The sequence below is a fragment of the Phoenix dactylifera genome, chromosome 12, assembly GCF_051530095.1.
Source record: "Phoenix dactylifera cultivar Ajwa chromosome 12, Ajwa_hap1_PhDact_Kaust_v1.1, whole genome shotgun sequence".
Taxonomy (NCBI): Eukaryota; Viridiplantae; Streptophyta; class Magnoliopsida; order Arecales; family Arecaceae; genus Phoenix; species Phoenix dactylifera.
The window spans coordinates 12,816,458-12,829,872 of NC_143201.1; positions in this window are offsets into that span (position 1 = coordinate 12,816,458).

Genomic DNA, 13,415 nt, shown 5'->3' on the forward strand with positions numbered 1-13,415 from the left:
TTATGTGACCTTGTGCAAGACTTCTATCTAACTTTAATTAATCATATTTTATTGATAACAAATAAATCATAATCTGAATTTTGATAGAAACAAATGTTTAAGATAAATTGATTAAAACATAGTTAACATATCTTATTGATAATTATCTTAAGCAAATAGAATCTAAACTAAATTGACTTAAACTATCTTGGTTAATGAATCTATCTCTTTAGTTCAAATGATATGTGCTTGCTTATATTTAGGCAATCTCTTGAGTAAAGTGACTCAACATGCAACTATTGTCATATCTTATATTGAGTCATCTAGTTAAAAAATATATATGTTGGATGAATGCTTTGTATCTTAAAGAAACTAATGACCTTCCTTCAAGAAAGAAAAATGAGAAATTTCAACTTGAAGGATATCTCCACGTAAGATACAATAAACATTCTCATGCAAACAAGAGAGAGGACCTTCTTCAGCCAAAAGTTCATACATAAGAAATCTAGTAGGTATTTGACTGAAGAATGCAGAATGGATTGGTAATTCTAGATACCTCTCTCATAAATTAATTGAGCAAAGTCAATAACTTAAATCTTAGTATGGCATGGTTAAAATCTTTAATTATTAATTCCTTGATATCATGTCTATATATATGTATTGATTGACTTATGCTTTTAGAAATTGTTTCATGGTTTGCCCAAACTAAAATATATCTTTGCCTATGTCATAACCATGAACTACACAAGTTTATGCTTAAAATTTTTGATTTAAAATGACTTGTGAGAAGCTATGAATTCTTGAGCATAATGAAAATGTTGTTTGCATGATATACCTCTATATGATACATTTGATTATTTCTTTATTCTGCTCTTTCAAGTAAATTACTTGAGAATAACAAAGAGAAAGAGAGATAAAGAAAAGATAATGGATATTATTCAAGAGAAGTAAAATCTAAGTAAAGGCAAATACTCCAATCTTAAGAAAAAGCAAAACAAGCATAATATATTCAGCACTTGTGTGAGCATTCTTTTGGAAGGATAAAATCCGTAATGAATTACACTTAAATAGAGGGAGAGTTTAAAGTAAATAGTTTAACCTTTCTATATTGCTTATCATAGGGATGGTGCCAATGGGGAGGCTAGTGGTAGTACCCGGCACTATTTGACCCAACTATTCGGTGTAGGGCATATTAGGGACGGCACAAGAGGGAGGCTAGTGGTAGTACCTCGTGCCCCTTCCCAACTCCACCGGATAGGGAGCAAATAGAGTATAGAGCATAAGAAAGTTATAAATGAAAAACAAAGTAAATGAAAGTAGAATTAAGTCAAATTTTTAATCACTTGAAAACACACTTTAAGGATGAAATCAGTGCAAAATTATATTTAAATAGGGGGAGTTTATTTGAAAAGAATTGATTTTGATCCTTAACATTCTTACTCTTAATATTCTAATGCATGACTTAACACATAATATATTTTGCATATGGCATGATGCTTTAAATTATGGATTCTCAATATTTTGTAATGCTTCATGCTTGGACAATTTGATTGATTGTTTGAAATACTACATAAAATTTTTGTTTGTTAAGAAAATTCAGATTTGTCATTCACAATCATCGTTAAAATGTGAAAGTTGAAATGAGAAGAGAAAGATATCTCTATTTAGGCAAAATGAATTGATCTTGATCTATCTTTCTACTTGCCTAACTTTGATACATAATATCCTAATACTTGTTAAAATATCCTCCATTTTGTATCGAAACTCAATACTAAATACAAAGATTCTGAAAGTGCTCTAATGTTATTGAAATATGTGTTTTCAATCTTAGTAATTTAAGATGAGCTACAAAGTAGAAGATACATATCTCAAATTTTGAGAGCCTTCTTGAAAATTCTTATGAAAATTCCGAATCTGATTTTGTATAAAAGCTTAAACTAAATGTGATTTTTAAAATAAAGTCTTACTTTAAGAAAAACAGAATTAATTTTGATGCCTTTGATGATTGCTCCGATACGCATCCGAAACATATCATTTCTTATCTTCAAAGTATACTAATATTGGTTCAAATGATGTGTCTTTCGATGATCTTGATTGCAAACAAAAATTTCTAAATATATGATTCTATTTTGATATAAAAAAAAAATATATTTATTGTGCTTCATGTATACATTGCTGAAAAACTATGATTAAGAAATTGAGTTCTATAAATATATATACCTCAATGATCATCTATATATATTTTTCCCTCCTACATTATAAAAGACTTCCATTAATATAGTGAATGATCTTAAAGCCTAGAAATATTTCACCTCACTCAAATGAGTCTAAAAGAAAGAAAATGTAAATGGTTTTGAAAGAAACTGAGCTTCAAATGAATCATTTTTGATTAATATTTCAGTACATTTTCTCAAAGTTGAAGAGGAAGCATACCTTGTTCTTAAAGGATTAGAAAGAGTAATTGCTACAAATTTTGAATAATACTAGATTACTCTACATTCTCGATGTCATAGAATTTCAGTGTTATTCACGTTTATCACTATAATCTGAAATTCAACAATTTAAAATGATTAAATGGAATGATCAATTGAGGGGGAGAAAGAAAATTTCAGAAGGAGAGGTCTTATGGAACTTAATTACATGAATCTATAGGAGAGGGAAAGAATACTAAATGAAAAGTGATCCTAATACTCTCCAATATGTATCATCTGAAATTTAAATCTGAAAATCTTTATGATACACCTTGAGGCGTGTTATTTGGTTAGTATATCTTATGCATCACTCATGAACCAAATTACAAATCTTGAGAGCCTCTAACTTAATGAAAAAGGGGGAGAATAACGTGTAATTGACTTGAACTTTAGAACTTAAATTGTGTGCCAATTCATATTGTTATGTATCAAATTGTGCTTACTTTCTACAGAGATAAAAGAAAGTCTCTAAAGAAATCATGTTGCATGATTTCATATTTTGGTGTTTGTGCCCCAATGATCTTATTATCATTAAAGAACTTTGAAGTTATTAAGACTTAATGATCCAACATGATGATGTGTCTTTTACATATATAGGTTTTGACCTGTTACTCTGAAAATTAATTAAATTGCTCTCCTGTTGAAATCACATTCTTGAAGAGATGTTAGACTTCCATTCGTGCTTTTCATTGAATATCATTTGTGGTACTTCTTGAATTAACCTAAGAGAGATTCCACCCACACTTGATTAGAAAACTATCTGTGGTATCAAATTAGAAAACTTCTTGAAATCACATTCAATGTGTTCTGCTCTGAAATTATCTTAATTGGCTCTGATCTGTGCTCACTAATCTGATTCCAATATTATTGCCTTGAGTTATATGATTCATATTCTTGCAATAATTCAACATTCAAATCAGAGTACAATAAGGAAAAGAAATATTTGTGCTTAATGTTTCCCTATTTTTTTTGATGTTGTCAAAAAGGGGGAGAAATATTTAAGTATATGCTTATAATGCTTTTTGTATTGAGTACAAATCAGCTTAAATTGATTGTGTTAAGCTGATTGAATCTAAAGCAGTATCATGAAGTATGTTTCAAATATATATGTTTTCTACTTCATGCAACTTAGCTATGTATTACTTCTAGAAAACAATATCTTTTATATTGCATATACTCCAAGTTTTGTCATCATCAAAAAGGGGGAGATTGATGACCCAAAGATTGATTCATAGATTGATTTTGATGATCACAAAACCTTGAAGTATAGATACTAATGTTTATGTTGCAAGGAGAAAGATATTTATGTTGCAAGGAACATAGCAAGTTGGAAGAACACAAGAAGGCCTCTAAAAGCACTCAAGAAAAGTTGGAAGAAAGCTACAAGTTATTGGCCCAAGTCTCAAGTTCAAAAGATTCAAATTGGAGGAGCAAATTCAAGGAAAATTTAAAAGAATAGTCTTCGAGTCGACTCCTGAGGAATTCGAGTCGACTCCAATGCTTGGCGAGTCAACTCGAGAGTAGAACGAGTCGACTCCAGGGTGTAAAAGGCAGAAAAGTCAGAGAGGGATTTTCGACCCTGAGATTCGAGTCGACTCCTGAGGAATGCGAGTCGACTCCAATGGTTGTCGGGTCGACTCCAAAGAAAGCGAGAGTCGACTCTCAGTGGTACACAAGGGAAAACTCAGAGAAGCAGTTTTTGGACACTGAGATTCGAGTCGACTCCCACAAAGTCCGAGTCGACTCCAAAGACAGCGCAACCCCAAGACAGAAGACGGTATTTTCGTCTCTGAGAGGCGAGTCGACTCCAAGACAAGTCGAGTCGACTCCAAGGCAGCGCGGCTCCAAAATACAGAGGATCAGTTTTCCGACTCTGAGATTCGAGTCGACTCCCAGACAGCTCGAGTCGACTCCAAGGCAGCACTACACTAAGATGGCAGAAGACCAACTTTCGAAAACTGAGAGCCGAGTCGACTCCAAGGAAGTTCGAGTCGACTCCAAGACTGGACGAGCCAAAAGACAGAGGATCGGGAGTTCGGACTCTGGGATTCGAGTCGACTCCCAGGATAGTCGAGTCGACTCGAGTGGACAAAATTCAAATTTGGAACAGTTGCCGAGTCGACTCCGGAAAAGCTTGAGTCGACTCCCGCTACAGCCGAGTCGACTCCTGATCGCGCGAGTCGACTCCGATCCCAACGGTAATATTGTCAGGAGGTGCAGACTGGTTCCAACGGCTATATTTTTGTCTCTAACGGCTATATTCTTGTTTCCACTCCATCTAAAGCTATAAAAACAAGAAGAGAGCTAGGGGAGAACTCATGGAAGTGGGAGAGAACTTTTAGGGAAGAGATTCCAAACAGATTACAAGGGAAATCTCCCAAAAGCACAAAAGGGCCATTCAAAGTGAAATAGAGAGAAGAAGAGCATCCAAGTGAATCCGAAAGCTTCCTCTCCATCCGTGTGCTGCCTCGGGGATCCTCTACTTCATGCCAAATCAGAGGAGGATCAAGTAAAGAAGAAGCCGAGCTCCTCCATCTTCAAAACTCGTTTGAGGGCTTCTCTTTACTCTATTTGTTTATATTGTCATATCTGCTTGTTTAAGAAGCTTTGATTTGTTTTTATTCTTTGTTTTAATATCTTGTAACTTGATTCAATCAAGGGATTGAATCAAGGGGTTAAAGGTTTGTTGGTGAGCCAAAGGGAAAACCAACGGTGTAAGGTTTGTTGGTGAGCCAAAGGGAAAACCAACGGGATTAAGGTTTGTTGGTGAGCCAAAGGGAAAACCAACGGGGTTTAGGTTTGTTGGTGAGCCGAGGGTAAAACCAACGTGTAAGGGTTTGATTGTGAGCCCGGGAAAACAATCGGAGTGGTTCTAGTCGGTGAGCCTGGGAAAACCGACCGAGTTCGTTGTGCGCTCGTAAAACAACAAGTTGGGTTGTGAGCTTGTAAAACAACCGGCTGTAATCGGTAGGATTATAGTGAAATTCCCAAGAGGTCTTGGGGAGTGGATGTAGGTGCTGGGGTGCACCGAACCACTATATGTTTGTTGTGTTTGTGATGCTTTTTGTCATTGTCTATCTTGCTCACTTACTTACCTAGATAAATTGCATGCTTAACTCTTATCCGCGCATCCTTTAGTTGCAAGCATATTAAATTTACTTAATCAAGTCTCATTCGATAAATCAACCTATTGCTAAGTTTAAATTCCACTGTGCAACTATACAACTTAGCATAATTAATTGAAAAGTGTTAGAAGTGGCTTAAAAGTTTTATAAAACCCAATTCACCCCCCCTCTTGGGTTGTATCTACTGGGCAACAGCGGTAATATAGATGGCCTTTCAGTCATCTGCCATCACTGCCCTACTGTAAAATAGCTGGACTGCCTTCACCACTGCCCTCCAGATAATACACCAATACCTTCGAAAGAAGAAGGGAGGAAACTCGTCTGGACCGGGGGCCTTATCCTCCGCCAAGGCCTAGACAGCCTCCCGCACCTCCGTATCCGCCACTGGCCGAATCAAGACTGCATTCTCTGCTGCTTCAACTCTGACTTCAGGCCTCGAGACCTGGCCAACTGCCCCTGATCCACTATCCTCCGTCCATCTAGACCTAAAAAAATCGACCATGGCCTATTTGACTGCACTCTCCTCCTCCACCCGTTGCCCCGTGATGAGAGCACAAAAGTGCAATCATCGTACCACCTTAATTAGTATTATAGTAAATTTTTAATGATAAAATTAATGAATTAACATTGTATTTGTGTTTGAGTGCAAGGAATCTAAGAGACCCAATAACATTGGGTTTGAGTCCAATGCCCGACAGCCCGAGCTCAACAAATTCCCCAGCTGCCATACAAGCATGAAATCCTGCGCCATCCATCAGGTCACCTACCAAATCAGTCCCGCATCAAGGCCCCGCGATCATCTCCTTCTCGGCCATCTGCCCAGCCAGTCATCAACATCTCAAATAAATCCACTCCGTCCGCATCGTCAACGAGTCCTCCTAGCATCTCACGGATCACGCCATCATCACAGCCGTCCATCTCGTGATCGGATCAAGCTTCCACACATGTGAAGCATCAGCGCCTCACAAACCGCGCCCAGCTTCATCCTCCCAGCGATCGCGTCCGGCTCCACCCCCTTCCCGCAATCCCATTCTTCAAGCGGTGAACATCCATGGATCAAGCTCCCTTCCGATTTCAAGCCGTGATCCAGCCTCCCAAGATCGCTCCTCCTCTGCCCCATCCGCGTTGCTGCCAGCGCACCCCAACCGCACCGCGCCCAGCTTCATTCCGTGCGATCACGAGAGACCCCAGTTCATCCCACGATCGCTCCTCCTCCGCCTCTGCACCCACGGACCCACGTCCTCCCGGAATCCCAGCCTTCAATGCCGCGTCCGAGCTCCATGGATCATCGACTCCCTCCGTCCGCCTCATCCGCGTCTGCAAGCATCCCGTGATCGGCTCCTCACCACGTCCATCTCCTTCCATTTCCGCGTCCAACCTTCAACATCTCCAAGCTGTGATCCCTTCCTCTCGTCGATCCCACTGCGCTCTTCATCCGGATCCAGCCGTTTCGCCCACGGATCACGCGATCCCCGCACCCCATGTACCTCGCGGCCAGCCGGGATGAGCATCCCGGACGATCCTCTCCACGAAATCATGGGATCTATCACCGGGTGGGGGCGATCTATAAGAAGAGGGGAGGAAGAGCAAGGAGGGAGCTCGGCTGGGTGGTGGCCAGCGGGTCCGAGAAGAAGAAACAGAGCAATGCTCTGTTCTTGGAAAGAAGAAAAAAAAAAGAAGAGTAGTTTATGTTCCATCGTGGGAGAGAAAAGGAATTTTCTTATTTTTATTTTATTTTTTTTTATTTGCAGAATAAAGAAGCATCAGGCTTCATGTCCAATCTTCCTTTTTACTTTTTGTAATTAGTTTTCTTTTCATGAAGTCAAGCAATTTTCTTTCGTGCAATCCTTGTTCTAGGTTCCGTTTAATTTCTGTTTTTTATGCAAAACATTAAATGTTCCTTTATGTAATTTATGTTCGCTTCAATCTTCTTGTCTTCGTCCGTTTTAATTTATGCCAAAGCTTTTCTTTTCCATTAAATATATAAATACTTTTCGAATTTAAGTACCTGTCTTTCTGTTAATTTCAATTAGTAAATCATTTCAACATCCTCAAAATAATACTTTTCTTCTATCATTCAAAAATCAATTTCAAATTCGAGTGAACGTTCTAATTTTTATGCAACTCCAATCGCCTTCCTGTGGATCGACCTCTTACAACCACTATTCTTCAAGTAGGAAAGGTAAGAGTAAAATTTAAGTTTAACTTTTGTTCGTCGGCTCTAACAACGATCTGTCTAGCATATTTTTAGGTAGACAGGAATCGGACGAATAGAATTTTGGCGCCGTTGCCGGGGAGGCAAATCGAAAAGCAAGAACGATCACGAAGATCAAATTGGATTTTGGATGCCCGGAGTGAACGCACTCCTGTAGTAAATTTTTATTTTTCCTTATTTTGATTATTTTTAGTTAATAATTTCGTAGTTATTAAATTCTAAAATTTGAAATTCGAAATTTAAAGTTTTTTTAAAAAAGTAAAAAAAATAAAATTCAAAAAAAAATTACAAAAAATTGAAAAAATTTCCAAAATTCAAAAATTCAAAAATTTAAATTCAAAAGTTGAATTCTGAGATTCAAAATTTGAAATTTAAATTTAAAAAAAAAGTTAAAAAAAATTAATTAAATCAAAAAAATTAAAAAAAATAATTATTTTTGCTAGTAATTGATAGGGTGCAATCTTCCGAGGTTATCATACCTCTATTGGGGCTCCTCACGGAGTAATCTCAAGAGCTTATTCAACGGGCATTCGGAGATTGACTGACGCATAAGGATTGTGTTTAGTTTACATTCAAGTTATTGCTATATAAAAATTTAAATAAAAAAATAAATAAAAAATTAAGAAAATAGTAAATATATATAAAAAAATTTGCTTGCTCATTTAATCATATCAACCTAATGACATTGCATAAACTTTAAAAAATCATTGATTATTTGCTGCATTGAGTATTAAGCATTTGCATAAAATAATTTAAGGGCAAAACTCATTAAAAAGATAAGGTCGGAAGGTCATTAGCTGTCCTTAACCCAAAAATCACCACCTTGCATACTTATCCTAAGCCAAATTAAATTAAAATCAAATTAGACGTTGGCCTTAGAGTTTTCGAGCTCAATTAGGCTCTTAGAAAGAAGTGGCTGAAAGCCACTCCAGTGAGAATTTTGTAATTGATGATGTCTAGAAAAGTTTTACAACAGTGAGAACTGTTACGGGTATTGTGGTATCGGTGTATCCCTTCTAGCACCACCACACACCCCGGGACTTTCCTGATCATTGGTTACTGGATCGCTTGACTGGTAAGCTCAAGCTTAATTTGAAAGGGAGATTAGGAGCTGTCTAATCTAAAGAGAATTTTAGGAACTTTTTAACCTGATAAATCTCTGTGCAACTAGATTTAAAAAGCTACTAAACCTCACTTAATTCTAAGACTAATAGGGTCAAATTGTTGTGTGGTGTTGATTGTGGTCATCTGTGTCTAGCCCTTCTCTTCTCTTAGGATTTCGTTCATTTTAGGAGTCGAGTCTAATTAAGTTGTGATAATGTATGCATGGTAGAAAGTCATTAAGGGATAAGTTAACTCCATTTGATCCTGAGATTGATAGAATTTTTCATCACAACCTGCGAACTGTAAACCAACCGTTGATCTCTACAATGGGTGAACATATTAGAACCATGAATGAATTGTTTGCACCTGCATCCGCTAGTCCCCCTACTTGCATAGTATTACCAATTAATAACGCAGCCCAATTTGAGATTCGGGCTGCAACAATAAACATGTTACCCAAGTTTCATGGGTTCGAGAGTGAACAACCCTACATTCATCTAAACAAATTTTTGACAATTTGTCAAACGTTTAGAAATCAAATTTAGATGAAGAGGGTATTAAATTGAGGTTATTTCCCATGACTTTAGAGGATCGTGCTGCTGCATGGCTATATTCCCTAGCTTCAAATTCCATCACATCATGGGAACAACTATCTAGAAAATTCATGGCTAAGTTCTATCCCATGGTGAAGATTGAAAAAATTAAGGATGCCATCAGAACTTTTAGAAAAAAAATCTGAGGAGGAATTTTCTCAACTTTGGAAAAGATTCCATGATCTTTTGGTCAAGTGCCCGCACCATGGGCTTGATAAGGCTGATCTAGTACATTTCTTTTACAAAGGATTACCTCCAGCACATAGAAACATGATTGAATCCATGCATAAGGGTAGGTTCATGAACCAAACTCCTGATCAAACCTATGAGTTCCTTGTGGACTTAGCTGAAAATGTTCAAAATTGGAGTAGCTACGGTCAGGAGGTAGATAGAGATGATTATGGATCTAGAGAACCAAGTACCTACGGAATAAAAACAGACCCAGGACTCAAAAATGTCATGTCCAATCTAGTGAATCGGGTGAATAATCTAAGCAAAAAGTTGGATGCTTTTACGGTTTCCACTAACTCAAACTCACAAAAAGAGTCAAATTCCATCATGAAAGTGGAACATGAGCCACAAGGCTTATGCATCTTGTGTAACAGTCCTGAGCATCTAGTGGAGTGCTGCCCTAATATGCCCACCATAAAGGCCGAGCAAGCAAATGCTCTAAATTCATATAGTGCCTTTAAGAAGCCCACTCCCAACTCGTTCAGCCCAGTTTACCACCCTGATAATAGGTTCCACCCAAATTTTTATACAAGCAGAATGAACCTATTCAGCATCAAGGTGGTCCACCAGATTTTCAGAGGAACTTTTCCAGGATAGATCCATCACAAATGAACCAACCTTTGGTTCTATCTGTACCTACTTACAATACCCCTGCCCCACAACAATCTTCAACTTTAGAAACCATGATGGCTAATATGATGAAGCAGCAACAAGACTTCATCCAACAGCAACAACAGACCAACATGGCTCAAACACAAACTAACCAATTCCATGTGCAAGCGATTGGAAAACTTGAGGTTAGTCTGAGCTAAATAGCTAACTCTCTAGGGGATAGGAAGAGAGGTGAATTGCCAAGTCAGCTAGTACCTAACCCTAGTAGGCAACAGAATCAAGGGCCGAGAGGCCAGTTTCAGATTGATTCTAATGGAAACCCTAACCATGAAGTTCAGGCAATTACCACTTTACGGTCTGGCAAGCAAGTGGACAACAAGGTCCAACTTTCTGTACAAGAAAAAGAAGAAAAGCATGAACCGCACCCCACTCATAAAAAGGCACAAGAACAGAGAACACAAGGAGTAGAGGAGAAATCAATAGAGACATATACACCCAAGGCTCCCTTTCCTAGTAGACTACAAGACTCAAAGAAAAAAATCTCAATATGATGAAATCATGGAAGTCTTTAAAAATGTTCAAATAAATTTATCCTTCCTAGATGCCATCAGACAGATCTCCTCCTATACAAAATTCTTAAAAGACCTGACCACGGTAAAAAGAAAAACCAGTATTCCTAGGCAAGCTGTTATGGCTGCACAAGCCTCATCTCTTATTCAACAACAGATTGCCCCAAAATACAAGGACCCTGGTTGCCCCACTGTTGAAATTAAAATAGGAGAAACCATCATTCAGAGAGCTCTTCTAGATTTAGGAGCTAGTGTGAACCTGTTACCCTATTCTGTTTACACAGAGTTGGGCTTGGGGGAATTAAAACCCACAAACATCACTCTTTCGTTAGCAGATAGGACGGTAAAGTATCCCAAAGGAATTGTGGAAGATGTGATTGTAAAAGTTAATGAATTCTACTACCCTGTGGATTTTGTAGTCCTTGAAACTGAACCAGTAAAAAATCTAGAAAGTCACATCCCAGTGATCCTAAATAGACCATTTTTGGCCACTTCAAATGCTGTGATTAGTTGCCAAAATGGAATAATGACTCTAGCCTTTGGAAACATGACTGTACAGCTCAATGTTTTTCATAGTAGTAGTCAGTCAACTGAGATGGATGATTTGGAAGAAATTCACATGATTGAGAACATAATTAGCAGTTCTTTTGAAGAGTCAAGTTATTCTGACCCATTAGAAAGATGTTTGGCTAATTTTGGTCAAGATTGTGAGTCAAGTCAAGAGGTTAATGGATTGTTAGATTCCATTCCTATGATGGATACTAGCAGATGGGCCACCAAGTTTGAATCATTGCCTATTTTAGAATCTCATCTAGTGTCATCCAATCTCAAACCTCCGCAACTAGAACTTAAAGACCTTCCCGAAAATTTGAAGTATGCATTTCTTGGAGAAAACAAGACCTTACCTGTTATAATTGCATCAAATCTGACTAAAGAACAGGAAGAGAAGCTGTTAAGTATCCTTCGGAAGAATCAGGAAGCTATCGGTTGGTCTATAGCTGATATTAAGGGGATTAGTCCTTCTGTGGTCCAACATAAAATCCATCTAGAAGAAGATGCAAAAATTTCTAGAGAACCACAAAGGTGACTTAATCCAATCATAAAGGACGTAGTTCGAGCTGAGGTCATCAAGCTTTTAGATGCAGGGATTATATATCCTATTTCTGATAGTCAGTGGGTAAGCCCAGTTCAAGTCGTACCTAAAAAGTCTGGCATCACTGTGGTGAAAAATGATCACAATGAGTTAGTCCCTACTCGAGTCCAAACGGGATGGCGAGTATGCATCGACTATAGGAAGCTTAATGCCATGACTAGGAAAGACTATTTTTCTCTATCCTTCATCGATCAAATGCTAGAACGGCTAGCTGGCCACTCCCATTACTGTTTCCTCGATGGTTATTCTGGATATAACCAAGTCCCTATCGCACGTGAGGATGAAGAGAAAACCACATTCACCTGTCCTTATGGCACTTTTGCCTATCGTCGCATGCCTTTTGGGCTATGCAATGCACCAACTACATTCCAACGGTGTATGATGAGTATTTTCTCCGACATGGTGAAAATTTTTTTAGAAGTTTTCATAGATGATTTTTCTGTATTTTGATCCAATTTTGATGAATGTCTGCACCACTTGACACTTGTTGTAGAACGCTGTAAAGAGAAAAATCTAGTTCTTAACTGGAAGAAGTGTCATTTCATGGTAGAATCGGGTATTGTTGTAGGACACATTGTATCACAAAGGGAAATTGAGGTGGATAAGGCCAAAGTAGAATTAATTGCTAAATTGCCACCTCCTAAGACTATTAGAGAAATTCGATCATTTTTAGGGCATGTGGGTTTTTACCGCCGCTTTATCAAGGATTTTAGCAAAATATCAAAACCCTTATGTGATTTGTTGGCCAAAGATACTGTTTACCAACTTGTGTAACTGCTTTCGAAAGACTGAAGTCTGAATTGACTTCAGCACCCATCATAAGGTGTCCTGATTGGAGTCGTCCTTTTGAAATCATATGTGATGCATCCGATTATGCCATAGGTGCTGTCTTAGGTCAGCGAGTAGAGAAGCTTCCCCATGTTATTCATTATGCGAGCAAAACTCTGAATGACACCCAACTCAACTATTCCACCACTGAAAAAGAATTGTTGGCAGTTATTTTTGCCCTAGATAAATTTCGTCCCTACCTGATAGGATCTAAGGTTCTTGTTTATTCCGATCATGCCGCCCTTAAGTACCTTCTCACAAAAAAGGATGCTAAGGCAAGGCTCATTCGTTGGATCCTATTGCTCCAGAAATTTGATCTCGAAATTTGAGATAAAAAGGGATCTGATAATGTAGTAGCTGACCACTTGTCCAGACTGATTGTTGAGTCATCTGCAGAATCATTACCTGTATCCGAAACTTTTTCGGATGACCAACTAATGATGATTTCCCGTACCAATGTTTCATGGTATGCTGACATAGTCAACTACCTCGTTACTGAACAAATGCCTAGCTCTTGGACCAAACAGGAGCAATT